We start from the raw sequence: 15,710 nt of genomic DNA, 5'->3' as shown, positions 1-15,710 counted from the left end.
TAAGAGATCTGAGGTGGTATTTACCATCATATCTGCCTTAGTTTCAACCGTAAATATGCTCACTCAGTTTGAGGAATAGGCCTCAAAAGGCATATTCGGGCACCCCCAACTTGCATCCACAAACTGGAAGGAGTTAGATTTAGTGCAGTAAGTGCACTGATGGCCCATGAAAGACATGTTATCTTGAGCTTCAAGAAACTAGGGATGGAAGGCATTAGTATAGGTTCACTTGGCAATTATAAAGGATCAGTCAGGACTCTGATGAGACATGAACTGGTAAGAAAAGCTTACGGTAGGTGTGCTTGCCCAGGGATATTGCATAGGTAGAAGGTAGATAGTAAGGGTAGTAAACATCATCTATACCTATGGTTACAAACCTATTGGTGCCCAGCTCACACTAAATGACTATGACAAATATGGGTCAGTATTTGGCCTGCTTGCCATGTTCATCCTCCGTCAGAACTTTGCTGTATGATAAGTGCATTACAGTCACAGCACTGCATATAATGGTTGCTGGGACAAATGCTACATTCTCATGGTCTACCCTGTGTGCCAAACACTCTCCTTCATAAGGTGTATGACATTCTCTCAAGAGAATTTCACAAAAACTCCCCAGCATGTCTGCCTTAGTTTCAATATACTCACTCGAGGAATGGGCCCCACAGAGAATCTTCAGACAACCCCAGCTTCCATCCAAAACATGGAAGGAGTTGGATTTAGCACAGTGAGTGCGCAAAGGTGCATGAAAGACATGTCTTACTGAGCCTCATGTGGCTGTCATGGGAGTCATTGGTAAAGGTTCCTTAAGCATCTGTTCGAGAATGTTCAGGTAGAAGGAGGAGGTTACTTGACAGGTGGGAAAACGTGGTCAAGCTTATTCCGTCCTGTGGCACATGAATGTGATGGGCCCTTGCCTGGCGCTGGTAAGTTGATGTGAGTGCAATGATTGGTTGGATTGCGCCTGTGGCCGGCGGTATGAAAGTGTTGTGTGCTGTGCATGAATGGCATGTGAATAGACCATAAATCGGTTGGTGCCATGAGGATGCTTTGTGGCTCACCTTCGGAAGGCTCGGTTTCAATATTCAAATACTTTGATAAGTATTTATGCTTTGAAACCAGAATTTCTGGAGGTGCTAAAACCAACCAGTGCGAGTGGTGGATTAACTTTAACATAATAGTGGCAGGGGAGTACAAGGGTACAGAACTTGGGTGGCTCTCAACAGTTTTTCTTCACCCCGAATCCCTTAAAAATCACAAACTTTATTTAAAAAGCACATTTTCTTTGCAATTCCATGACAGAAAGTCTTGGAATCTTGAGGCAACCACAAATTTCCTACCACCCAGCATTCCCCTATGTCTCCCGAGAAACACATTGCCTCCTTTGTGTGGGTGGGCAAGTGGCTGCGACAGGGAAGGGTCCAAAACGTATTGTGGAGACATCAAAATTATCTATCACAAAACAACCTGGTTTTGTAAGGCAGGCATCATCAACACAAGAATATGGGGATCTTAGTGGACAGATCGGTCAGGCATGTTTAACTGGTCATCAGATCACTACTGGAGTGGTCTAATTTAGGTCTGAGGTATGGTAGTGTTAGCTGTGTTCTGCAGGTGGGGGTTCGCCTTAAGGAATAGGTGGTCTCACAAACATTGTAGTGCCATGCTTCATCATTTGACCACCTATCCCCACCCAGGTAGGATGGTACCACCTGGGTGGACTCAACCTCGTCGTTAAAAGAATTCTGAGGGAGTGATGGAATGATATCTTTCTGGATAAAGTGGAGATCCCCTTAAGTGAAAATATGAGCTAAAATTACCTGACAAATCACCAGTGTATCTTACACCTTTAATAATGGTGTTTGTTGGTAAGGTTAAAAGCACAACTGAGACATTATTGAGTATAATGATTCATAGTGGCACCTTAGTCCTAACGGCCAACAGGCCTACCTACACAAGTGAGGTACCATTTTAATCAGGATAATTGGGAAACACTGGGTTAAAGGGAGTTTGTGGCTCCCCTCAGATTCTAGAACTTCTCATCACCAAAATGTGAGGAAAATATTTTATTTAGCCAAATTTTGAGGTTTGCAAAGAATTCTGGGTGACCAAACCTGGTAAGAGCCCCATCAGTCACCCCATCCTGGATTCCCCTAGGTGCCTAGTTGTAAAAAATGTACAGGTTTGTTAGGTTTCCATAAGTGCCAACTGAGCTAGAGCCCGAAATCCACAGCTAGACATTTTGAAAAAAACAAGTTAGTTTTCAGTGTAAAAATGTGATGTGTCCACATTGGGTTTTGGGGTATTTCCTTTTGTGGGTACTAGGCCTACCCACACAAGTGAGGTACCATTTTTATCGGGAGACTTGGGGAATACAGAAAAGAAGAACAAGTGTTATTGCCAATTGTCGTGCCTTCCTAAAGTAAGACAGTGTGTCAGAAAAAAGTAATTTTGAGAAATGCCCTGTAATTCACATGCTAGTATTGGTACCCAAAGTTCAGAGATGTGCACTACTTATAAACCCCATATCTTGTACCCATTTTGGAAATACATTGGCATCCTGGGTATCCATTTTTCAGTCTTCATATTTTACCAAATTTATTGCTGTATACCGGGTACAATGAAAACCCATTGCAAGGTGCAGCTCATTTATTGGCTTTGGGTACCTTGTGTTCTTGATGAACCTACAAGCCCTATATATTCCGCAACCAGAAGGGTCCCACAGATTTAATGGTATACTGCTTTAAAAAATCTGCCATAGCTGGAAAAAGCTGCAGAAGAAAACGTGGCAGAAATGGCTGTATTTTTCAACTCAATTTCAATATTTTTTTATTTCAACTGTTACCTTCGATAGGAAAACTTTGAAGGATCTACACAAATGACCCCTTGCTGAATTCAGAATTTTGTCTACTTTTCAAAAACATATAGGTTCTACACCCATTTCTGTCACTAACTGGCAGGAGATTGAAAGCACACAAAATAGCAAAAATGGGGTATGTCCCAGTAAAATGCAAAAACTGTGTTGGAAAACTTGGTTTTCTCATTTTAGTCTGCCTGTTCGTGAAAGCTGGGAAGATGGTGATTTTAACACTGAAAACCCTTTCTTGATGACATTTGCAGTGAAAAAACGAATGATTTATTCTGCAGTACTTTTCCCCTATTTTTCCTAAACAACACAAATTTTAGCTGTATTTTGACCAATTTCTCAGGCCCACCTGGGAAATCAACAAACCCTTGGTGCCTTTTGAATCCCCAGAATGAAAAAAGGATGCAAATTTGGCGTGGATGGCTTATGTGGACAACAAGATTTGGAACCCTAAGCATGAATAGCCAGAAAAGGGCTCAGCACAGGGAGAGAGAGGAAGGCCCAATAGCTAAAGAACTAAGGGGTTAAATAACAAATAAAAAATAAACATAATTAATGTATAATAAAAAAATTAATCGATTAATTATTATATAAATTGAGTAACAATATATATTTTAGTTATATTTTAGGTGTGGGCTGCTGGACATATAGGATTGTAGGCTGGGAAATGTATTAAGTAATAATTAACAATGAATTATTAAGTGTTAATTAATTATGTAACTTATTCCAACATATATGCACTTTGAGGTCATAGTCAATGTAAAAACACCAGGGTTATGGGATACCTGTATCCCTAATAGTCGATCCATCCAGAACAAGTAAGTCGCTCTCGCACTCACTCAAGGTGTATCAACATAGCGTACAAAATATGACAATATGGGGAGATTGTCTGCTATTGCATCAAAGGAAGCCCTATCCATATAAATTCAGGCAATTTAGTCCTGGGCATCAGAGTCTGTTTTTTGGCTCCACAGGCTGACAGAAGATGCAGGTTTTGCAGTAAAATAGTCACGCCCTTTATGTTTACAGAACACACTCTTTATACAATTAGTTTCCTTTGCACGTAATGTTTGCACAATGCACTTTTTACTTAGTTTGTGTGTTCATTCAGGCCTGGAGAGGCTTGTCTCACTCTTTTTGCACTGTTAAATGCTTTTTTTTGCACCAGTTTTTAGGCGAAAGCAGGATGGACAATGGTTTAGTTAATCAGTTGAAATTTTTTTGTCTCATAAAAGATCACATAAATCTATTGCGAAATTAGTATGTGTATGTCAGGCCTCATGGTGCTACTAAATTGTGCCTTTTTTTTCTTTTAGGTCATTAGACTAGAACAGGAAGATATGACGTCGAATGTTTATGTCTAATCATGTGACAGTTTTTGTTTTTTACTGAATGTATGATTTTAAGATTATTAACCTGCGACGTTTATGGGTTTAATCAACTAATAAACTAAATTTCATCATCATCTACTGCTGCGATGCATGGAGTTGGAATAATATATTTAACTCCTCTGAAGTCCTACAATTTCTCTACTGTTGCATAAACTAGAGTGGGGGTGTGACTTATCCGCCAAAGATGGTGGACATCCAGCTGAACAAGGTCCGGGACGGCAGGCGAACTAACCCAGCAAAATCCTGCCATCCTGGATCAGATCTGTATTCCACGCACCAGTGGAGGAACATGGGAGGATGATGTAGTTGTGGCAACCACTTGCACGGCTGGCTTCTACCAAGGGGACTGACGCACTCAGCTGGACCACATTTGCCAGGCCAGCACAGCCTGCTTGTGGTGCTTACCTGATTTGGTGTGCTAACACAATAACAGGCTACCTTGTAGTGCAGCCAACACAAAAGTCCCAAAAGTGGTGGTGCCCGAATAATCACTGCTGAACCGACTTCACAACAGTGTGTGAGGAGGACAGCCCTCTCCTCACCTAACTACTCACTGGTGAGACCTCTGAGCTCTACTCCCTGTGGAAGCACCTCACAATGGTGGCGCACTCTGTGAACAGTGCTAGCCGGGCCGCCTGCAGTGCCGGGGCCAGGTGAGCAGAGCATTATCACCAAGCGGATCATGTCAGTGAGGCATCCTTCCTCTGCTCCTGAGGAGACCTCAGTTGAGTCCCTTAATCGGCTTGCAGACGGCACACAGGTTAGGGTGCCAGGCTCTTGCACTCATATTTAGGACAGAGCAGCACCTTCCCTGGAACCCCTGAGGCCCCCTCAGGCCCATTTCTTCACTTCAATCTCTCCTCCTCCATGGGACCCAACTACCTTTGGCCTCTTTGGACTTGCCAGGAAACCCTATTGACATGCATTTGATTGCCCTGCTAACTTTGACCACGAGGTGAGAAGATTTCTCCAGGAACTCCCTGGTCCTCATGCATCCTGCCTTGGCTATTTCTGATGATGCATGCAGCCCCCCATTACCACACCTGGTAGAGTGGCCCCAGTGACCCCCTGAACATCCCTGAGTGGGTCTGCAAGTTGCAGCTGAGCCTTTGTTCTGAGCCACGCCTCGGTCTCTGGACATGTGGCAAGACTGGACTAAGACTTGGACTGGGGCCACCAATTCTCAAGCTAATGGGTCCTGTCTTGTAGACATATCTGAGTTTAAGCTTCTGCAGCCACATGACAGCCGCTCTTGCTACCCCTCGACATACTTTGACAACACCCAATAGGCTGTACTGATTTGAACCTGGGGTTCAACGGCAGCCTACACACCGTTTGGTGACTCTCCCACAGCACCTAGCCATGCATCTGCTCACACCTTACCTCCTCCTTTTGGGTCACCTGCTTGCAAGGGGGTGGCATCAAATGTCCAGTTCTCTGTTCAGTAGTATTCTCACGTCGTTCCTCCTCAAACTATGGGTAGACAGAAGCAGACCCAGGGACAGTCCTGGACTCCCTCATCATTGTCCTGCTCCCCAGGCTGCCAGTCAGCAGACACCACTCAACCCGTTCAGTCTTAAGATCTTGCAGCCAAATTAGATGTAGTTTTAAACACAATAGAAACATTGCATACTTCTGTAAAATCCAGAATTGAGGAAATTTGAGTGGAATTCAGACTGCTTCATGGTGATCAAAAGAAACTGGCCTCTAGAATTATAGATATGTAATTCAGTATTGAGGACATACAAACACAGGTAGTGGATCAAGAAAAATGCACAAGAGACCTTCTTGACAGGGTTTGGTGTCTGGAGCATCGGGTGGAGGAATGGGTGAAGTCCTTCACTCTGGCCTACTCTGACTCCCCTCACTTCTCCATGGTAAGGACAAACCCGGTTCCAGCCCGTCGCCCACTACCAGGGGCACCTCCCTCACCGATGGTTGCCAAATTACTTTATTAGAAGGATAGGGACACAATCCTGCAGGTGGCTAGAAAAGCTCCGCTCAAACATAAAAACCGCAGGATTTCAGTCTTCCCCAACTACACCATGCAGACCGAGCGTGAATGCTGCTCCTTTCTCGCTGTCAAGCACCAGCTTCAAGTCCTCCACATCCAATACTACATAATATTCCCAGCTAAGTTAAAGGTCATACACGACTAACAGACTAATTTCTTCATGGAGCCTGAGGCAGCTTGGGGCTGGATAGAAGCTTACTTTGAGGTGAATCATTATCCCCTGGTAGACAGGAGTGCTACGTCCTGCCCTGGAGGATGACGGGCTTGGCCCCATGGCAATTCTGGAGGAACTCCTGCAGTGCCCACATCACAAGAACAGAAATAGAGTCAGTAATCAGCCATTGCAACAGGGCTTTGCCCTATGTAAAACCTTGCTTATTCCACACACCAACTCTAGCTTTGCCGTGAGTGATGATGACATGGTGTTTGGCATCTCGGGGGATACTGGACTGTTGTCTGGCCCCTAAGTAACACCACAAAACATGGATGATCTCTTCTAATGCCCCATTGTCTCCATCGAGCAGCACACCATTCAGAGGAAGATATTGATGATCACTCACTGGACTATCTTCACTCCCTGAATGGTGACCTCTGCTCTCATACCTTTCATGCTGCCTCCCCCTATGACGGTTGTACCACCAATGCCCGCTCAGCTGTGGATGGCGGATGGACTGTTTTCCATATTGAACAATGGCTTGGGTTGTCTGTCTGCCATCCACCAACCCCTATCAATTAGCATATGTCACTGGATAATAATACCCCCCACTCTATGGACTGGTTTTTGAGACACTGTTTGGCATGCAGCTCTCAAGCTGCAGGCTCTTGTTGGTTGAGTTCTATTGTTTGTTATGAATGGTTGTTCCCCCAATAGCACGAGCAACTGACCATTTTCCCACCTATGGGCTCGAATGGGCACTGGGGCAGGGATGCCCCCTAAAACATTTCCACCTCCTGATATGCTTACCTACTGCTCCCTCTTGGCATTCTGATCACCCTCCATATTTCTCACGCTAAATGTGGGAAGGATGCACAGAGCATGTTCCCGTTAGTCCTTGTATCGCGACATCAAACGGCATAAGGCACATATTAGCTTTTTGCAAGAGATGCACCTCACTAGTGGCAAGCTCCAGTACCCTGATAAAACAAGGAGAGGCACAACATATTCTGCCTATGTCCGGGGGGGTGGCTCCTCTGGATCTGACCAGGCATGGCTTTCCAAACACACACCACTCTCATTGATGAAGAGGAGAGGTATGTTTTTGCTGTGGGCAGGTTGGACAGCTTCTTTCTTCTGGGCTACATCTATGCCCCAAACACAGAGCAGGCGGAGTTCTAGGTCACTTCATCTGAAGTGCTAGATCAATGGATGGATACACATTGGATATTAGGGGGGGTTACGATAACATCCTATATCTCTCTCTTGACCGCTGACACTCCCCCACTCCACCAGGCTCCCTTATGCCAGCTTTCACAGCAGTTTTCCAGCTGGGCCCAGCACTGGTACCTAACTGATGCCTGGAGGACACTGCACCCACACATACACCTGTATTCTTTTTTTTCATTCCCACATTACTTGCACAACCAGCCCGGTGATTGACTGCTATGAGCTACCTCTGCACCCAGAGCCACCAGATGAGGTGATGAAGATTTTAGCATTGATTCCTGGGCTTGGCCCCCCAAACCTCTACATCCAAAGGGTAGAGTGTAAGCCCCAGCTACTGTGGACCGTTCAGTACCAAGGACAGCCAAGTCACCTCAACAACCGGACTCCCTGGGCAAGGTAACAAAAGGCTGACTGTTGAATCTTGGTCTAGGTCCCCGCAGAACCTTAAGTTCCCAAGGGGTCACTGGAACTCACCCTACAAGTGCCCTAATGCACACTGCTGTTTTCCCTATTGACTTCAGTGGAAGCCCTTTCAATCTGCAAAGTAATGTATTTTCCAAAGACTTAGAAATTCACAACTGTCCGAAAGCTACAAAGTCTGTTTTGTTGTCTAAATTAATAATAAAATCTAATCTATTTTTCTAAATTGGTGTCGGATTTTTATCAGTCATTCACTTATCGTCCATTCTGGTGATGTGAAAAGCTTTACAATATAATACCATGACCTTGCTACTAGATAAAGTGTGCTTTTTGTAATTTTGTGCAAATCTAGGGATGCAAATCTTCAGCAGGTCTGACATATCTCAAGCCTAAATCTGATTGACTGCCAGCACTTTAACCAGGGTCAGCGGAGTCCCAAGAAAAATGTCCAAAAAGAAAAACAAAAGGGGGAAGGGTAGGAATACCTTTTCTCCTAGGTCTGGTGGTGGGGTCCCAAACGGACCCTGCCAGGGGCCAAAAATGTTTTATTTTTATTTTTTTATGCAAAATCACAGTGGATCCGTGAACCTGCAGCAAAGTTTTTTTTTTTTAAATGCAGTCTCCCATGCTTGTTTGCACTGCAGCCCCCAGGTGAGACAGGTCCCGTGGACAAATATAAATCTATATATTGGAGAAGGAGCTACACGCGGCCCCTTTCAGGCCGCTTACAGTCCTGGAGAGTGCTACCTCCCCAGGGCAAGGCCAATTTTCAAAATGAAGGGGGCATGCCTCCTTCCTGGGGCCATATCAATTTAACAATGGGGAGCGGTGCTGTTCAGGCCCCCCTTCTGGGCCGTTTTCAGCCCCAGGGACCACCAGGCCATGCATTTCAAAAGGAGGAGGGCCATGCTGCCCTCTCCTGGAGCCATTATTGGAGACTGCAATCCCCCCCGGGCTGGTTCTCTATGTCCTGAGGTGCCCCCCCCTTGCGACATAACTGCATGCTCTTGTTTGCCAGAAGCTATTTGACAGCTCCCACCATGCAAGAGCAATCAGAAAGTCAGATCTCAGTGGAAGAGGGGGACTGGATGGGGTCTGAGGGGCACTGAGGGGCCTTGGGGCTTCCCCCTGTGGCCTCCAACTATGGGTGCCCTGAGTTGGGCCAAGGAACCCAAGAATTTGAGGTGAGGCCTCAGGGTATGGGCATCTCCCATGGCAAATATTGGCCTGGGGAAGGGGGCTGTGTACCCACTCCCATTCTTAATGGTGGTTAGGCCGCAGGAGTTTGGGTCCCCAAGGCCAATATTGGCCCATGGAGGGGGGCTGCATGCCCCTCTCTCCCCTTTAAATGCTGTGCAAGCCCCAGGGGATGGAATCCCCTCGGCCAATATTGGCCCCAGGGAGGGAGGCTGTGTGCCTCTCTTCCACCTTTAACTGCTGGGCAGGCCCTGGGGGGATAGGGTCCCTGGGGGCAATATCGGCCCATGGAGAGAGTCTGAATGCCCCCTACCCCCTTTAAATGCCAGACCAATCCCTGGGGATGGGGTCCTGGGGCCAATATTGGCCGAGGGAGGGTGCACTGCATACCTACCGCCCCTCTAATTGCTGGCCAGGCCCCAGGGTATGGGGTCCATGGGGTCAATATTGACCCAGGTTGGGGGACCATGTATGCCCCTCCCCTTTAAATAGGTGGTAGGCCATGGGAGATCGGGCTAAAATTGGCCCATGGAGGAGGGCTGCGTGTCCCCCACCCATGTTGACTGCCTTTGAGGGTTTGTACACAGGGCCTGGCTGCTTACCAGGCCCTATGGCTAATCCCCCACGGAGCATTGCTAACGGTTGGATTAACGTATAGTAATTAAAAATTACTTTACGTTAAAAAAAAACAATAGATATTCACTAAAAAAAAAAAACATTACAGGGACTTTATAGTTTGGAAATAACATTTAAAAAAACCTTAGGAATTGACTTAAAAAATCAAAGGTTACAGGGATGTTATAGTTAACTTGTGCCCTAAGGTAACTGTAGCTCACATCCTCGCCATGTACTGCTGGTTACCCCACACATTACATCAGTCATGACATCTTCTATGACATCATTAATAATGTCACTGCAACATTTGTAGGAAAATTATTGAAGAGAAAACTGCATGGTGGGGTGCGCGTAACAGTTACCGTAGGGTTTTTTAGTGAATATATATAGAATCATTCACCTATATGTGTTAATATACGTATATATTTATATATATAGTATTAAATATTAGTGAGATTATTTAGTTAACATTATATTAATGGTATATATTAAAATATTTAAGATTTACTACTTGAAACTATATATATATATATATATATATATATATATGCGCAGGATTTATGTTTTTGTATGTTTTTAAACAATATTAGTGTGGCACATTATTTTTTTATATTTTTATACTTTCCATTATAAGGATAGGAAATATTTTTACTATACAATATTGTTGAATACGACATCATGTCAGTGATCCATGATAAAGGTGACATAAATATAAGTTCTAAGAGAAAATGTTACAGGTTAAAAATCCAGGTTTCATTAACTTTTTAAATCTCATAAGCAAAGTTTCAAGTTGAAATTTCAAACGGTGTGTGTTTCAACATCTTGCTGCTGCTGCTGCAGGGAAGGCTCTGTTTGCAAAGATTATTCTATGAGTATTAGACCCTGTAACAGGATACTGCGTGCAGATTGCAAGGCTCTTCCTGGGTTATGCTATGTAAATATAGAGGTCATAAAGTATAGAACCTTTAGGTAAATTGCTCTAAGGAAGAGTATGATGGCTTTGAAGAGGACTTTCTTCCTAATAGGCAACTTATGAAGGTGTCTCACTGCACGCGAAATGTGTTCCTTCATTGATGGTAACATAACCATATGAGCAGTGGCATTATGTACTAACTGTTACTTCCTTAATCATTTTTCAGGCGTCACTAGGTAGGTAGAATTGCCTTAGTCTGATCTAGGCTGGACTAGATTATTGATCAAAGGAATATGACTTCAATGTATAGAACAGTTGTCATTTGAAAGATCCAGGTGTTGGCTGCCTTAGCTACCTGTGTGCTTAGGGGTAATTTAGTGTGAACATGTATACCGAAATGCTGACTTGAACTGGCCAGTAGTGGGAGTGGACCAATATACTGATGCCAGGAAGAGGTGTGTCACTTAGCTGCATGTAACTAGGTGATCAGAAGTAACATTTTTGATGGCTTAACTTCACAAAATTGCTGGGTATCTACCAATCACAAATCAGTAGAAACTCTTAAGTCAGAAATAGATGATTGTTTTTCCTGCTTTGGTGGGAAGGATAACCAAGAGACTGACTGAGTATCATCACCACAAATGTTGAATTGTGCCCCAGTATACTGGAGTAACTTTGCCAAGGGGGTGCATGTAGTGTTAAACAAAAGAGGTGATAATATTAATCCATGGGAACTCTAAAGCTAAGGTGTTTAGAACAGCATAGGGGAAAAGTCACAAACCCTGTTTGGGCCTCAAAAAAGTGTATATTCACTTGATGACAGTAACTATATCATCCACATCTTGATGTCTGGTTACCAGTATGAAGTGGCTGATGGTGTCAGAGGCTGCTGTCATATTAATCAATCGAAGTGCCCCCACACAACCACCATTTACTATCCTATTCAAATCATTAATGCTTATTTGACAAGAGTAGTATGATTTTTTGCCATTTTGAACTTGTGACTATATGTTTTGCTGAATGTCTTGCATATGCACAGGCCTGCCATGCCATGCTTGAGTGAAACGTGGACTGGCCGTTTGAAGCTGCACATTTAAAATATGGGGGGTCCCCTGCACAAGGTGTAGTGAGTAACAAAACCCATCTGCAGGGAGATCCCTTGGGGACACTGAGACTACAGTTCCCCTCTTCTAAATGGCACTCTGAGGGGCAGACTGACTTCTCAACACCTTTGTGTTGGGCGATCATGGCACCTTCTAAAGACTATCTGCCTCTTTCCCAGCATCACTAAAAAGGCACGATTGCAAGACAGGGGGTCACCTCATTTACCTACTGCCACACCACCACTCAAAGAGAACATTGTCCCTTGTGACCATTCTCTACTGAATGTCCTCAGGTGCTATCCATATTACAGAGGACACCACACAAGACTCTGCAGCCCTTTCTGTAATACCATAGTGCCTTGTGGAAGGGAAGCAAAAGGAGAGTGCACACACCAGTTACACCCCTTTAGCATATCCTTTACATTTGTAAAGTCTGTCTCCTTAAGTATCTGGACAGTAGAAACTGCTTTATGTTTAAAACAGTTGTAAACAGTAACAAGCATTTGCAATGCAATAGGTCTTGCATTTGTTTGAGTTAGAGCTATTGGCGTTGTAAATGTATAACTGGACTTTTGTTGCAACATAAATTGGTCAACCCTACTGCATAATTTTGTCCTGTCTGCCACATAATTCCAGTGGCCCTGCATCTAACTAAAGCACTTCAATTCATCTTCTTCCTCTATCTGCAGCAAAAAATGAAAATATTGCCATTATTTATTATATTTATTTATATTACACACACATATACACATAGAAGTAGATTACAACAGTCGTGAGACAGTGCATGCGTACTGGCTAGGCTTGACCTAAAAACCTGGACTGAGTGAGATAAAAGGAGCACTTCCTTGTCAATAATTTTAAACAAAAGCATTTACTACTCACCGGTGAAGGCCTGTACTAGGCTTAAGGCTGCTGCATCTTGCAGCTTGCAAGCTACATCCCGTGCAAGGTGGATATTCAGTCCTGGTAGTTACCTGGACCGTGCAGCCTCCAAAGTTACATTTATTGCTTTATCAAATACTGCAAAAAAATGTTGGTCCAAGAAGTGTTTAATTGCATAATAATCATGTTATCGACCTCAGCAGTGAAAAGGCTGAGTTGCCTCCACCAGGTCGTGGAAAGAGCTTGCGACTTGAAAGTTGCACTTGAGCATTTGCCAAAGTTGAGACACCTTTTGTTTACATCCAGCTGTTAATCTGCGCTGGAGGTTCCATCGTGATGCCCTAATCTCTGACTCAGACATGTGGCTGGTAGCATCCTTTGTGCAGTGGCTAAGCCAGGGTGATGAGCCCACTGCCTGCCGGCTCTTAGCGCACACTGCGGTCTCCAACTAGGCGCAGATGGCGCCTAGGGAGCCATGGAGGTGCTGTGGTGGGCGTCGAAAGTGCGTTGCTGGTTACGCCTTAATAGTGAACGAGCTTTACTTCTACATTATGCATTAAAGACCCTATAAGCGCTGAATTATCTGCATTTACAAACTTTTGGCCTGACGAGTTAGCATTTCTTGTTCTCGGCTGTAGCCTGTCTTGGGGGCGAGGTGAGCTCCGGCCATTAAGACACTGCACTTCAGGAGCAGGATGTTAGAGTCTCCAGCAACCTGTTTGTGCCTTGTCTCACTGTGTGACCTTGGGCAAATTGTTTCACGTGAGCCATACAGTAATGGAAAGTTGGAAAGATGCTTATAAGCTGTGATAAAATCTTATTTATGTCTGTTTAGTGTCACGTTGGCTAATTGTTTGAATTCAGAACACTATATATAGCTTGTAAACATACAATGTATACTTAGAAATAGCACTGTATACAGGAAAATACCAAAGGAAAGAAAAGTCAAAATGACAGTTTAACATCTGCTTCTTCAGAGTGTTTCTTTACGTTGTGGGAAATGCGATTATGGCAGGAGGAAAGAGTTTTCAACTCCTGCGCATGTAAACACCTATTATTTGCACGTGAATGCATTTTTAGCCTCAGCTCTGCTCCCTAAGTGAAGGGCTGCTGACATCACAGGCCTGGCAAAGTTCTGCCTGGGTCCGACTGTCCATATGCGCACCGCAGTGTGAAATGCTCAATGACTTCAGCTAAACAAACAAGCCCACGAACCAACCAAACTGATGGGCGTGACATGGGCATGGTTAAAAGCCCATAAAGAGAGGTCCGGTATACAGTGGGTCGAAAAAGATGAATGGAGGGAAGAAGCTGGGTGAGAGCGACGGAGAAGATGGACAATAAGCAGATGATACGCTACAGCGAGGTGCTATTTAAGAAACAGAGGAAATCTGATTAATAAAATTACAAACTTGCCAATGAAAACAGATTACAATAAAACGCCGCGTTGTTCATTAGCAACCTATGTCTTGGTGCAGAAATCGGTGATCTGTCCATTCTACCCTATCCACAACCATTCCTCTTTCAACAGTGTACAAACAAACATCATATTATGATAACATTTCGGCTACACTGCAATCAACATGCAACGTAACAAAGGTAGTAAACACGCCAAGAGTGGGTTTTGCTGCTTGATCTATGTAAAGGTAAACTCAAATTGTAGGCGGAGACAGGGCCAGCTCCAGCCGAGTGGCGGTTCTCTAACCAGATGTGAATCATGGAGCAGACAAGGGCTAATAAAGAACGCCCTCGCAGAGGGCAGAGTCAACCGAAGGCAAGAGGCACTACACTGTATTTGTGATGGGTGAGAAGGCCGAGACCCCGTCACTGATGCTTGTAGCCCCCAGGAGGAGTTCTCCGATACTCACCAGCCTCCTGAGCTGAGCAGTACGAGGCTGCGCGATGCGTATGGAGCTTTGCGCGCGCTGGCCCCAGTTCTGTCTGCTGCGCGCGGCCTCCGCTTTGAACAGAGAATGAAATGGCGCGTGCAGCACACCCACCTCCTCCTCATCATGGACGGGCCCCCGAGCGGGGTTTCCTGAGACCCCTCACAGGGGCAGCGACGTCAACGGAGGAATGCGAGGGGAGACAGAGTTTCTCCACTGCCTGTTTCGCTTTTGGAGCATAGTTTGGAGGCTTTTTGAAAAAGAAGTCTCCGGCGTTGCAAATATTTATTCACGCAGTTTGATGTAGCGTGGAAAGTACACAAAAGTGTTAGGGTGCTTCACTGTTGTGTGGCCCTGTCTGATAAGCGGGCCTGGTACGCAGCGCAGAAAAAGACACAGGACACGGTATTGAAGTGCGTTTCCAGAAACTGCTGCGCGAACCTTGCGGCTCTCCTTTTATTCAGCGCACGCCATACTTCAGGCACGCAAGAAAAGAGGGAGAGTGAGCTGGCCCTGGAGAAGCCCTCCTGTGTTTTTATTATGTTTGCAGAGGGAGCTGGTGTGGAGGAGGGACTGAACAAGCACCCACACTGTTGAGCTGAAACAGGCAGATGACAAAAAAAAGTCCCTGACAGAAGAGATAAACAGGACATAGAGTAATTACACAGTACTTTGTGCTGCTCCCAAAGTGAAAAAAGGCAGGACAAAGAAGCAGAACTGACCACTAGCAAGCAAGAATTTTTGAAGGACTCTGCAACTAACAAATGAGAAGGCTAGAACTCACTCTATTGTATACTCTAGTATACAGAAGGCCGAATGCTAACGCTCGACCTAAAAATGCCTAAACCACGTAGAAAGGTCTTGCAGCCAAAGCGATATTCTTGATTTCATTTACAAGGACATAAGTTAAGACTTGCAACGCCCCGTAATGGATTTTAGAAGTCTTTTTACAGGCAACATACAGAGAGAAGTACACAAGTACTGTACAAAGCAGTCTCTTGGCATCCATAATTAATGATTAGTGACCTTTTTAGTTCATCTC

The 15,710-nt window shown here is 44.6% G+C and overlaps 1 long non-coding RNA gene across 1 annotated transcript in view; it reads right to left on the bottom strand.

Moving 5' to 3' along the window:
- The window catches only part of LOC138295768 (uncharacterized), a 119,368-nt gene extending 104,508 nt beyond the window's left edge, over positions 1-14,860 (bottom strand). Inside the window, exon 1 of the long non-coding RNA XR_011203682.1 lies at positions 14,783-14,860. This is a non-coding gene — a long non-coding RNA (uncharacterized lncRNA). The remainder of the gene's footprint in view (positions 1-14,782) is intronic.
- Positions 14,861-15,710: the final 850 nt, after the last annotated feature.

This window comes from Pleurodeles waltl, chromosome 1_2, assembly GCF_031143425.1.
Source record: "Pleurodeles waltl isolate 20211129_DDA chromosome 1_2, aPleWal1.hap1.20221129, whole genome shotgun sequence".
In the NCBI taxonomy this organism is placed as follows: Eukaryota; Metazoa; Chordata; class Amphibia; order Caudata; family Salamandridae; genus Pleurodeles; species Pleurodeles waltl.
Note: the sequence above shows the minus strand (reverse complement) of the source record. Positions and strands in the feature narration are given on the sequence as shown.